This window comes from Microtus oregoni, unplaced genomic scaffold (genome assembly GCF_018167655.1).
Source record: "Microtus oregoni isolate MIOR12 unplaced genomic scaffold, Mior012 000052F_006, whole genome shotgun sequence".
Taxonomy (NCBI): Eukaryota; Metazoa; Chordata; class Mammalia; order Rodentia; family Cricetidae; genus Microtus; species Microtus oregoni.
In genome coordinates, this window is record NW_024543818.1 from 166,011 (window position 1) to 179,336 (window position 13,326).

The following is a 13,326-nucleotide window of genomic DNA, read 5'->3' on the forward strand; positions in this document are numbered from 1 at the left end:
ATAAGGTCAGAAAGAATTGAATTCCAATCCCAGCAAACTTCCTATTTACTTTATGACTTTGTACACACACACACAAACACACACACATTTATAGCTCGGTTTACTCATTTGTATATTGGATGATATGTACATTATCTTGTGTTAGTATGCTAGAATTGCCATTAAAAAGTAAAATACTGGAGGAGAAATTCTTCTCCTCCTCCTCCTCCTCTTCCTTCTTCTCTTCCTCCTCCTTCTTCTTTTGCTTCATTGTCTCTTTAATGGATTTGGATTTATTTTAACATATCAAGTAACTTCTATTTTAAGACTCATTAAAAAGTTCTGTGTTACTTTTTCACTTAAATAAAATATGTTATTAAATGAAAAAGTTGGTAAAAAAAACCCAATTGTGCATAAAAAAATCCCCCAGAATAAATTTATCTATTTATATGAAGAGTCATAATTTCAATGGTATCTTTTTTATTTGTTTTTGTTTATTTTTGAGATTGTATTTTAATTACAACATTTCTCCCTTCTCTTTCCTCCCTTCAAATTCCCATATACCCATTCCCACTCTTCTTCAAATTCATGGCCTCCTGGTATAGGAGGGTCTTCTGTCTATGTGTTACTTTCATTGGTCAAATAAAGAAACTGCCTAGGCCTTTTGATAGGGCAGAACTTAGGCGGGGAGGAAGAAGGCAGTCTGGCAGATGCCTTGGCTCTCCTCTCTGAGACAGACACTGGTTAGACTCAGTCAAGTGACAATACACATTAATAGAAATGGGTTGAATTAAGATGTAAGAATTAGCCAATAGGAGGCTAGAGCTAATGGCCAGGCTGTGATTTAACTAATACAGATTTTCGTATGGTTATTTTGGGGGTTAAGCTAGCTGGGCAGTGGGACACAGCCCACTGCTCCCCCCTACTACAGCCTGCTTTTTCATTAATTATTATTGCATGCATAAATGTATTTGTACATGAATATATAATAAAATATAACACAATAATATAATATATATTACAAAATATAAACTATTGAGCCCATATAGTGTTTTTTTTATTGAGAAAAGGAGAAAAAAAAACAAGTTTCCACCTCCTCCCAGCCTCCCATTTCCCTCCCCCTCCTCCCCCCCTACACCCCCTCCTCCCACCCTTCTCCCCCTCCCCCCACTCCTTTCCCCCTCCCTCTCCAGTCCAAAGAGCAGTCAGGGTTTTCTGCCCTGTGGTAAGACCTAGGTCCTCCCCCCTCCGTCCATATCTAGGAAGGTGAACATCCAAACTGGCTAGGCTCCCACAAAGCCAGCACATTACCTAGGTTCAAAACCCCCTGCCATTGTCCTTTGCGTCTCATCAGCCCTCATAGTTCACCATGTTCAGAGAGTCCAGTTTTTTTTTATTTTTTAAATTTATTTATTTATTAAGGATTTCTGCCTCGTCCCCACAACCGCTTCCCATTTCCCTCCCCCTCCCCCGATCAAGTCCCCCCCCCCTCATCTGCTCGAAGAGCAATCAGGGTTCCCTGACCTGTGGGAAGCCCAAGGACTGCCCACCTCTATCCAGGTCTCGTAAGGTGAGCATTCAAACTGCCTAGGCTCCCACAAAGCCAGTATGTGCAGTAGGATCAAAAACCCACTGCAATTGTTCTTGAATTCTCAGTATTCCTCATTGTCCGCTATGTTCAGCTAGTCCGGATTTATCCCATGCATTTTCAGACCTAGGCCAGCTGGCCTTGGTGAGATCCCAATAGAACATCCCCATTGTCTTAGTGTGTGGGTGCACCCCCTCGTGGTCCTGAGTTCCTTGCTCGTGCTCCGTCTCCTTCTGCTCCTGATTTGGACCTTGAGATTTCTGTCCGGTGCCAGGAATATTAACCTTCATCAGGCGATGAAAGGAGACAGAGACAGAGAGTCCAGTTTTATCCCATGCTTTTTCAGTCACAGTCCAGCTGTCCTTGGTGAGCTCTCAATAGATCAGCTCCACTGTCTCAGTGGGTGGGTGCATCCCTCGTGGTCCCGACTTCTTTGCTCATGTTCTCCCTCCTTCTGCTCCTCATTGGGACTTTGGGAGCTCAGTCCAGTGCTCCAGTGTGGGTCTCTGTCTCTATCTCCATCCATCACCAGATGAAGGTTCTATGATGATATGCAAGATATTCGTCAGTATTGCTCAAGGATAGGGTCATTTCAGGTTCCCTATTCTCAACTGCCCAAGGAACTAACTGGGGACCTCAGCTTGGGCACCTGGGAGCCCCTCTAGGGTCAGGTCTCTTGCCAACCCTAAAGTGGTTCCCTTAACTAAGAATTGTGGTTCCATGCTCCCCTGTCCAACCTTCCTTTATCCCAATCCTCCTGCTTTCCCAAGGCCCGACCTCCTTCCCTTCTAACTTTTCTCTCCCCATCTCCCCTTACCACCAACCCACCCCACCCCAAGATCCCAATTTTCTCCCCGGCAATTTTTTTCTACTTCCCTTAGCCAAGAGGATAACTGTATGTTTTTCCTTGGGTTCCCCTTCTTACTTAGCTTCTTTAGATTCACCTATTGTAGACTCTGTGACCCTTATTTATGGCTAGAAACCAATTATGAGTGAATACAACCCATGTTCATCTTTTTGGATCTGGGATACCTCACTCAGGATAGTGTTTTCTATTTCCATCCATTTGCATGCAAAATTTGAGAAGTCATTGTTTTTTACCGCTGAGTAGTACTCTAATGTGTAGATATTCCATACTTTCTTCATCCATTCTTCCATTGAAGGGCATCTAGGTTGTTTCCAGGTTCTGGCTATTACAAATAATATTGCTATGAACATAGTTGAACAAATGCTTTTGTCATATGATAGGGCATCTCTTGGGTATATTCCCAAGAGTGGTATTGCTGGGTCCAGGGGTAGGTTGATCCCGAATTTCCTAAGAAACCGAAACACTGACTTCCATAGTGGTTGCACAAGATTGCATTCCCACCAGCAATGGATGAGGGTACCCCTTCCTCCACAACCTCTCCAGCAAAGGTTATCGTTGGTGTTTTTGACTTTAGCCATTCTCACAGGTGTAAGATGATATCTCAAAGTTGTTTTGATTTGCATTTCCCTGATTGCTAAGGAAGTTGAGCATGACCTTAAGTGTCTTTTGGCCATTTGAACTTCTTCTGTTGAGAATTCTCTGTTCAGATCAGTGCCCCATTTTTTAATTGGGTTAATTAGCATTTTAAAGTCTAGTTTCTTGAGTTCTCTATATATTTTGGAGATCAGACCTTTGTCTGTTGCGGGGTTGGTGAAGATCTTCTCCCAGTCAGTAGGTTGCCTTTGTGTCTTAGTGACAGTGTCCTTTGCTTTACAGAAGCTTCTCAGTTTTAGTAGGTCCCATTTATTCAATGTTGCTCTTAATGTCTGTGCTTCTGGGGTTATACATAGGAAGCGATCTCCTGTGCCCATCTGTTGTAGGGTATTTCCCACTTTCTCTTCTATCCTTTTCAGTGTGTTCGGGCTGATATTGAGGTCTTTAATCCATTTGGACTTGAGTTTTGTGCACGGTGAAAGATGTGGGTCTATTTTCATTCTTCTACAGGTTGACATCCAGTTGTGCCAGCACCATTTGTTGAAGATGCTTTCTTTCTTCCATTGTATACTTTTAGCTCCTTTATCAAAAATGAGGTGTTCATAGGTTTGTGGGTTAAAATCCGGGTCTTCTATACGATTCCATTGGTCGACTTCTCTGTTTTTATGCCAGTACCACACTGTTTTCATTACTGTAGCTCTGTAATAGAGTTTGAAGTCAGGGATGGTAATGCCTCCAGAAGATCCTTTATTGTATAGGATTGTTTTGGCTATCCTGGGTTTTTTGTTTTTCCATATAAAGTTGATTATTGTCCTCTCCAGATCTGTGAAGAATTTTGATGGGATCTTGATGGGGATTGCATTGAATCTATAAATTGCCTTAGGTAGAATTGCCATTTTTACTATGTTGATCCTCCCAATCCAAGAGCAAGGTAGATCCATCCATTTTTTGGTATCCTCTTCAATTTCTTTCTTCAATGCCTTAAAGTTCTTGTCAAATAGATCTTTCACTTCCTTGGTTAGATTTACCCCAAGATATTTAAGGCTGTTTGTGGCTATCGTGAATGGTGAAGCTTCTCTGATTTCCCTCTCTGCTTCCCTATCCTTTGTGTATAAGAAGGTGACTGATTTTTTGGAGTTGATCTTGTATCCTGCCACATTACTAAAGCTGTTTATCAGCTGTAAAAGTTCTTTGGTGGAGTTTTGGGGGTCGCTTAAGTACACTATCATATCATCTGCGAATAACGAAAGTTTAACTTCTTCCTTTCCAATTCGAATCCCCTTGATCCCCTTATGTTGTCTTATTGCTATTGCTAGAACTTCAAGTACTATATTGAAGAGGTATGGAGAGAGTGGACATCCTTGTCGTGTTCCTGAGTTAAGCGGGATGGCTTTGAGTTTCTCTCCGTTTAATTTGATGTTAGCTGTCGGCTTGCTGTATATAGCTTTTATTATATTTAGGTATGACCCTTGTATCCCTAATCTCTCCAAGACTTTTAACATAAATGGATGTTGAATTTTGTCGAATGCTTTTTCAGCATCTAATGAGATGATCATATGGTTATTTTCCTTCAGTTTATTTATATGCTGGATTACATTGATAGATTTTCATATGTTGAACCAGCCCTGCATCTCAGGAATGAAGCCTACTTGATCATAGTGGATAATTTTCCTAATGTGTTCTTGGATTCGGTTTGCCAGTATTTTGTTGAGGATTTTTGCGTCGATGTTCATGAGTGAGATTGGCCTGTAATTCTCTTTCCTGGTTGAGTCTTTGTGTGGTTTTGGTATCAGAGTAACTGTAGCTTCATAAAAGGAATTAGGTAATGACCCTTCTGTTTCCATATTGTGGAATACATTAAGGAGTATGGGTATTAGCTCTTCTTGGAAGTTCTGGTAGAATTCCGCATTGAAACCATCTGGTCCTGGGCTTTTTTTGGTAGGGAGGTTTTTGATAACAGCTTCTAATTCTTCGCGACCAACAGGTCTGTTTAGATTGTTCACCTGGTCCTGGTGTAACTTTGGTATATGGTATTTATCTAAAAAAGTGTCCATTTCTTTTACATTTTCCAGTTTTATGTTATACAGGCTTTTGTAATATGATCTGATGATTCTCTGAATTTCCTCTGTGTCTGTGGTTATGTCCCCCTTTTCATTTCTGATCTTATTAATTTGCGTATTCTCTCTCTGCCGTTTGATTAGTTTGGATAGGGGTTTATCAATCTTGTTGATTTTCTCCAGGAACCAACTTTTTGTTTCATTGATTCTTTGGATTGTTTTCTGTGTTTCTATTTTGTTGATTTCAGCCCTCAGTTTGATTATTTCCAATCTTCTACTCCTCCTAGGTGAGTCTGCTTCTTTTTTTTTCTAGAGCTTTCAGGTGGGCTGTTAAGTCTTCAATATGTGCTTTCTCTGTTTTCTTTAAGTGGGCACTTAGTGCGATGAACTTTCCTCTTGGCACTGCTTTCATAGTGTCCCATAAGTTCGAGTATGTTGTTTCTTTATTTTCATTGAATTCAAGGAAGACTTTAATTTCTTTCTTTATTTCTTCCCTAATCCAGGTATGGTTTAGAAGTTGACTGTTCAGTTTCCATGAGTTTGTAGGCTTTCTGGGGGTAGCATTGTTGTTGAATTCTAACTTTAATCCATGGTGATCTGATAAGACACAGGTGGTTACTAATATTTTTTTGTAACTGTGTAAGTTAGCTTTGTTACCGATTATGTGGTCAATTTTCGAGAAGGTTCCATGAGCTGCAGAGAAGAAGGTATATTCTTTCCTCTTCGGGTGGAATAATCTATAGATGTCTGTTAAGTCCATTTGCTTCATTACCTCCATTAATTCTCTAATTTCTCTGTTAGGTTTCTGTTTGATTGACCTGTCCATTGGTGAGAGAGGAGTGTTGAAGTCTCCTACTATTAGTGTGTGTGGTTTGATGTCTGCCTTGAGTTTCAGTAATGTTTCTTTTACATACGTGGGCGCTTTTATATTCGGGGCATAGATATTCAGGATTGAGACTTCATCCTGATGAATTGTTCCTGTTATGAGTATAAAATGTCCCTCTCCATCTCTTCTGATTGATTTAAGTTTGAAGTCAACTTTGTTAGAAATTAGTATGGCCACACCTGCTTGTTTCTTAGGACCATTTGCTTGATAAGCCTTTTCCCAGCCCTTTACTCTGAGTAGGTGCCTGTCTTTGTGGTTGAGGTGTGTTTCTTGTAGACAGCAGAACGTTGGATCCTGTTTTCGCATCCAATCCCTTAGCCTGTGCCTTTTTATAGGTGAGTTGAGCCCATTGACATTAAGTGATATTAATGACCAGTGGTTGTTAACTCCGGTCACTTTTTTAGTAGTAGGGTTTGTGTGTTTCCCTTCTTTGAGTTGCGCTGGTGAAAGGTCTCTAGATGACTGAGTTATTGTGGGCATTGTTGGACTCCTTGGTTAGTGATTTTCCTTCTATAATTTTCTGTAAGGCTGGATTTGTGGCTACATATTGTTTGAATTTGTTTTTATCCTGGAAAATTTTGTTTTCTCCATTTATAGTGAACGAAAGCTTGGCTGGATATAGTAGTCTGGGCTTGCATCCGTGATCTCTTAGTTTTTGCAGTACATCTATCCAGGACCTTCTGGCTTTCATGGTTTCCATAGAAAAGTCAGGTGTAAGTCTGATAGGTTTACCTTTATAAGTAACTTGGCCTTTTTCCTTTGCGGCTCTTAATATTCTTTCTTTATTCTGTGTATTTTGTGTTTTGATTATTATATGGCGAGGGGATGTTTTTTTTTTTTTTGATCCAGCCTATTTGGTGTTCTGTATGCTTCTTGAACCTTCATAGCTACCATTTTCTTGAACAAAAACGCTATCTGGTTTTTATTAATAATAAATAAGAAAACTGACTTTTTGTCTTGCTTTTGTGTGTTCCGCAATCAGTCCTTTTTTACAGTTGAGCTTCTAACCTATATTATTTTCTGTCTCTTTAAAGAACTGATTTTGGTGTTCCCTCTGAGGGAAGGGAATTGGCAATGCAGTCTTCCAATTTAGTTTGCTTGTGAAAGTCTTTAGTTTTCCCCCTTTGAAGAATAACTTTCCAGCATGCTAAGATCTAGGTTATACTTTTCTCTTAGTATTTTAAATATGCCATTGTACTCTTGATTGCACAGGTTTGGGGAAGTTAGATATAATGCCAGTCTTTGCTCACCAGCAGCTAAGGAAGATTTGTGTGTGTGTGTGTGTGTGTGTGTGTGTGTGTGAGAGAGAGAGAGAGAGAGAGAGAGAGAGAATGCAATCTCTGTGAATTCCATACATGTATACATTATATTTCAATCATATCTGTCCCCACTGCTCCTGAACTCCCCCAGATTCCTCCCCTACCACTTCCTCTCAAATTTATGTCCTCTATTTTTTCCATTGCTTTTGATAACCCCAAGAGTCCAGTTAGCGCTGCTGGTATGCTCATGGGTATAGGACCATCCACTGGAACGTGAGTAACTTACCAGTGGCCACATTCCCCCATTAGAAAAAAGTGGCTTTCCCTCCCTCAGCACCCATGAACTGCTAATAGCTCCTTAGTGAAGAGGGGGGGCTTCAAAGCCCCTCCTTTCCCCATGCTGGGATTTTGACAGGCTTGATCTTACCCAGTTAACCACTGCTATTGTGAATTCGCGAGCACAACACCACCAGACAACAGCATCTCAGTGCACTCCTCTCTATTCCCCTGTTCTTCTACTCTTTCAGTCCATTCTTCTGCAAATGTTCCCTGAGCCTGTCCCATTTAGGGCTGAGCACTCACAGTGACTTCTCCTTAGCAATGGGTGATGCATCTCTGCACTGACTGCTGCCCACCACAGACAGAGGCTTCTCTAGCAGGTTGAGAACAGCATGAACACAGTTTGACAATATGACCAGTTAAGAAAACAACTACAGGGGGGCTGGAGAAATGGCTCAGTGGTTAATAGCACTAACTGCTCTTCCAGAGGTCCTGAGTTCAATTCCCAGCAAGTACATGGTGGCTCACAACCATCTGTAATGAGACCCGGCTCCCCCTTCTGGCCTGCGAGCACACATGGAGGGAATGCTGTACACATAATAAATAAATAAATCTTAAAAAAAAAACAACTACAGTAGGTTTCTCCACCATGACTCCCCTCCCCCCCACACACACTATGGGCTTATGACCAGGTTTAGAGTGGTAGCCATGAATTCCTTCCTTTGTGTTTTTCCTCAGTCTTGGCTTCCATTCATATATCATTTCACTGATTTCATTTTGTTGTTTCTTGGTTCTCTAATTCATTGAGCACCTTAGAATGGTGACTTGTATTGTCTGACAAGCAACTCATATCTGTCTATTTTTTTTCTCTTGTAAGTTCTGGTTTCAGAAGTTTCACTTACTGCTTTAGGGATGGGGGTGTAAGTCTGTATAGTGTGCTTGCCTAGTGTGTGCCAAGCCTTGCATCTGTCTCACGGGGAGAGGAAGAAAAGAGAAGAAAGAGGAGTAGAAAGAGAGAAGAGAAAGAGCAAGAGCGAGCGAGTAAGAGAGAAACAGACAGACAGACAGACAGATAAGAGAGAAGTGGTGGTGCTTTAAGTGCATCATATTTTCCTGTTTATCTGTCCTCTTAGCTTTGTTAGGATTTCAGCATCTAAAGTATTAGCTACCTCTCCAAGACCTTGTAGTCTGGTGTTGTTCAGGAAACATTTTAGCTATTCATTCTGGATAGTTTCTGGGTATCTCTCAAGCTTGTTTCTCGTTTTAATCCTTCCTGGGCTTGTGAGGGACTATACTTTTAGAGTGTTCTGTCACAGGCTTCCCCCTGGTGTCTGCCTGTAGTATGGCAGCCACAAAAAAAAATGCTGTGCTAATTTATAGTCCTGGGTTGCCACCTAGTGTTACCGCACATCCCGGCTCCTGTGTTTTGTTCAGTGACATCCTTTTCTAGGACATGGATGAGAATGGGAGAAACCAGTCCCTTAGTCAGCCCACCTTAAGGGGAGGAACAAAAGAGGTTCCAGACTGTCAAAGCTCCAGAAGAAAGTTATGCATCACATTTTCTCCAAGGATGATGTGGGGTGGCCAGCTGATAGCCAGCATGAAAACAGAGCCATCACCTTAAGGAACCATGAACACCAGAGACACTCAGCCAATCAGAGCTTTTGGGCTGGTAACCATCCCCCACCCCAACCCCCCGCTGAGATACAATACCATCTGTGTGGGTGCTGTTATTCAGCAGTATAAAAAAGAATGTGAGTGGTAACACCTGTTTTGCAGTCCAAGCTGCAACTCAGGCTCTAGTTGTATTTCCTAGGTACCTGGATAGAAGGACTGGCCCTTGAGCCCGCGGATAAGAGAACAGTGGTGTTCTCTTTTTGGCTAGAAGTAAAATCAGCAGGTTATTATAATAATTGGCAAATAGGTCACAGTGGTGAAAAAATTGGTTCCAAACATGTAAGGACTACTTATGAGATGGAGTTATAGACAGGCTACTGTAAGCCACGTGCTGTGGGTGCTGGAAACCAAACCCAGGTCCTCTGCAACTGCCAAGCCACTTCTCTGGCCCTGTCATCATTTTAAGCAGTCACTAAAGATGTTTACTAAATTGTGAACAAACACAATGTCATCTTATGACTGGGGCACATAGCTTCATACACCTACTGTGTGTTAAAGGAAACTGGGAAGCAACTTGACAAAGGAACATTGATTTACTGATAGTGTGGGCCAGTCCACAAAGAAAACTGTCTGGTTTCTCCAGCCTTCTCCAGGAGAGCTGTTACAATTTTATTGAAAAGATAAAAACAAAGTCAGAGAATTACGGGGCTGTGAATTCAAGCTTGCTGAGCTGTGTGGATTCCCTGACCTTCCCCTCCCAGCCCCAGCCTGGGATTCTTAGGGAAGTTTTTAGCTCTTTAGGAAACCATTGTTTTCAGGAGTCCCTTAGAAGAACGGAGCAGAATGTATCTCTCTTCAGAATAGTTCTCAGTCGTGCAAGATAGTTACAGTTACCCTGGTTTTGTGAAAATGTTTAAAATATGCCTGTGGGGCTGGAGAGATGGCTCAGTGGTTAAGAGCATTGCCTGCTTTTCCAAAGGTCCTGAGTTCAATTCCCGGCAACCACATGGTAGCTCACAACCATCTGTAATGAGATCTGGTGCCCTCTTCTGACCTGCAGACATACACACAGAATATTGTATACATAATAAATAAATAAAAGGAAAAAAATTTTAAAAATATGCCTGTGTCTGAAGCAAATATCATCCACATTCTACAGAAGATCCAATATTAGAAGATAATGGGTTAGTGTCAGGTAGCCATGCGGAACCACCATTACCTCTGGACTTCAGTTCCCTTTAGCAGGGCTGCCATAGCAATTCCATTTGGGTTGCTAGTTTCGAGACAAGGTCTTGCTACCTAAGTTCCAGGCTGAACTGAAACAAACCTTCTTGCTTTAATCTCCCAAATACTTGGACCATGGGCAAGAACCACCCCCCACCATGTCCCATTTAACTTGTTTTCGTCCTGACAATTGCCCTCCTTCTTCAGGGGGAAGCAAGTAGGCACCACTACATGCTGCTTGAATCTCCTTACATCTGGGTGACCTTTTGGAAGGTACCACCTCCTTTTTTTTTTTAGGTTTCAATATTTTATTCAAGTTTTATTTTAAGTGATGTTAATTACAGCATTTGAAGGGGAGGAGCTAATTCCATACAAAATGGAACAAAATGGAAGACTCTCTAATGTACCTATTAAAGTGCTAAAAAAGAGTGGTGGGGCTTTAACAGGTCACTTTAGATCCCTGGTGTTGTCATGGTGACCACAATCACATGCCCAGATTAAAGCTGTCTCATGCTCTAGTGCAATGGTGAGAGAGGGAGAGAGAGGAAAGAAAAAAGAAGAGAGAAGAGAAACAAAAAAAACATGCCACAACACAAGGAAGAATGAAGTCCTAAATGACGGCTCCATTGGCCCACTCCTTCTACCCTAAAATGGCACAAAGGAAATAGCTAACCAGAAGAGTGCTTTTGGTGTAAAACAGGTAACTGGGCAAGGACGGGAAGAAGCCACGGAGATCTGTCTAAGAAAGGCCCTCTCACACAGGTGTGTGCGCACATGCTTCTCAGCAGTTAGGATCGAGACACCAAGGTTGCTCAGGAAGTCACAATTTCACCTATGGACTCGATACAGATTTACAAAGGGCCCGCATATCCTGAGCTCGTGGCCTGGCATCTCTAGAGGGTCTCTTCTCCAGCCCCCATCTACAGCTATAAAAGAACCCTTTCAGGAATGGGGTGTCTGCTGTACCTCTGAAATGGTAAACACCGGAAAGCCGAGTCACCCTTAACCTGGAGATCTAGCGTGGTATTTATCGATTCTCGCATCCCCCAACGTACAACATTAAAAGGTTCACTAAATTCTGAAGGTAGCTATACTGCAAAATAGTTTAAAATTAACAATTGTACAATATTCATTTATGCTTGAAATTCTAGTCCTAGACCAAGCTTGTGGCAACCCGCATTGACGTTCTTGCCATCCAGCAGAGCTGACAGCGTCAGCTTGACACCTGGCCTGAGGGTCTGAGTGTACCCTTAAGCCAATTAGGCTAGAGTTGTTCACTTTGACCGAAAAGCAGGCGTCAGGGTCGACCTGGTACTTGGCTGCTATCCCAAAGCCAGTGTTACTGTTCCCGCTCTGTCCAGGCGAGGTTGACTGCAGTCTCTAACTTCTTGTTCACCTTCTGGTAAATGGAGCCACCAAACTCCGTCCCATCATTCACATTAGTATGAAGCTGGAATTCATCCGCCTTGTAGCCAACTGCAAAGTTGCTCTGGGTCACTCAGGACTTGGAGGTCTCAAAATACATTTGGTAGCCAACGAGCCAGCCCTCATAGCCAAGTACCAGGGCACCCCGGATCGAGGGCCCAGCGATGTCAAAATCCACATCACAGCCCAGGTTGATATGCTCCCTCTTGTACCCTGTCTTGATTTTAGCATTTTCCCCCCCGTGTTAGGTGAGAAGGATGAGTCAAAGGTCAGCTTCAGCCCATGTGTAAGCTGGTCTTCCACTGTGATCTCGGTACCCAGGGTGTTGTCTGCGTCCCACTTTTCTGTAAACGTCAGGCCGTACTCAGTCCATCGATACTTGGTTTCCAGACTGCCGTTCACTTTGGTGGTCTCTGTGTTGGTGGAGCCTGAACTGGTAAATTCCAATCCATTCTCCGACTTTGTTTTCAAATTAAGTTTTATTAAGCCAAAGCCATAGCCCTTGGTGAAGACATCCCTGGCAGACTAGCCAAGATCAGCATACGTGGGAGGCACAGCCATCTTCTCGGAGGGGTGCCACCTCCTTTGAGGGTCAGTCTCATTCCACCCCTGCCACAGTGAATCCTCTTGTCAGAAAATAGGGTATGGAATGTACTAGTTACTGGATGGGGTAGGGGAGCTGGGGGAAAGTACTAGGGCCACGTTAAAAGAAAAACAGTTCATATGGAGGTCATTACAAGGCTTAAAATAAAACAGATGTTAAATGAACCCCAACTTTGTTAAGACCCAAATAGTCAAAACCTGACAAAATCAGAGGAAAACATAGCAATTGTCGTAGCTGATTGAGATGATTCCATGGGGCAAGATGTCTGCCACCAAACCTGAGGACCCGAGGATGAGCCTCCAGACCCACGTGGGGAAAGAGAGAACCATTGCACACAGGTTGTCCTCTGATCTCCCTATATGTGCCAAAGCAAACGTACATGCGTACACACAGGAGCAACACTGTAAAAAGGAAAGCCTCGCTGGGCCAGCGAAGTGTTTCATAGGTAAAAGCACTTGCTGCACAAGCTTGGTCATCTGATCTATGGGCCCTACACTGGAATGAGAAAACCCACTTCTGAAGGTTACTGTCTGACTTCCGTATGCATTCTATGGTGTGTATATGGAGTGCACCTATACACATGATAAATAGATAAGATGGGAGGTGGTGGTGCATGCCTTTGATCCCAGCACTCAGGAGGCAGAGGCTGTCAGATCTCCGTGAGTGTGAGGCCAGGCTGGTCTACAGAGTGAGTTCCAGGACAGCCAAGACTATACTGAGAAATCATGTCCCCCCCCCCAAAAAAAATAAAGCTAAATAATAAAAATTGGAAAAATAATGCCTTGTTATACACAAAGAATTTGGCCCTCCCTAGTTTGACATAAATGCACTGAATTTTAATCATAGAAAATCCTCTAATTAAATTTATACTTTGTAACATATTTTAGAAACATTTTTTTATAATAACAACAATGAACATAAAAGAACTTATCTATTGATCATGAGT

At 42.3% G+C, this 13,326-nt stretch overlaps 1 pseudogene; it reads right to left on the reverse strand.

Annotated features, from left to right (window-relative positions):
• Positions 1 to 11,375: 11,375 nt before the first annotated feature.
• On the reverse strand, positions 11,376 to 12,337 carry LOC121437416 (annotated as a pseudogene).
• Between the last annotated feature and the right edge of the window lie 989 nt (positions 12,338 to 13,326).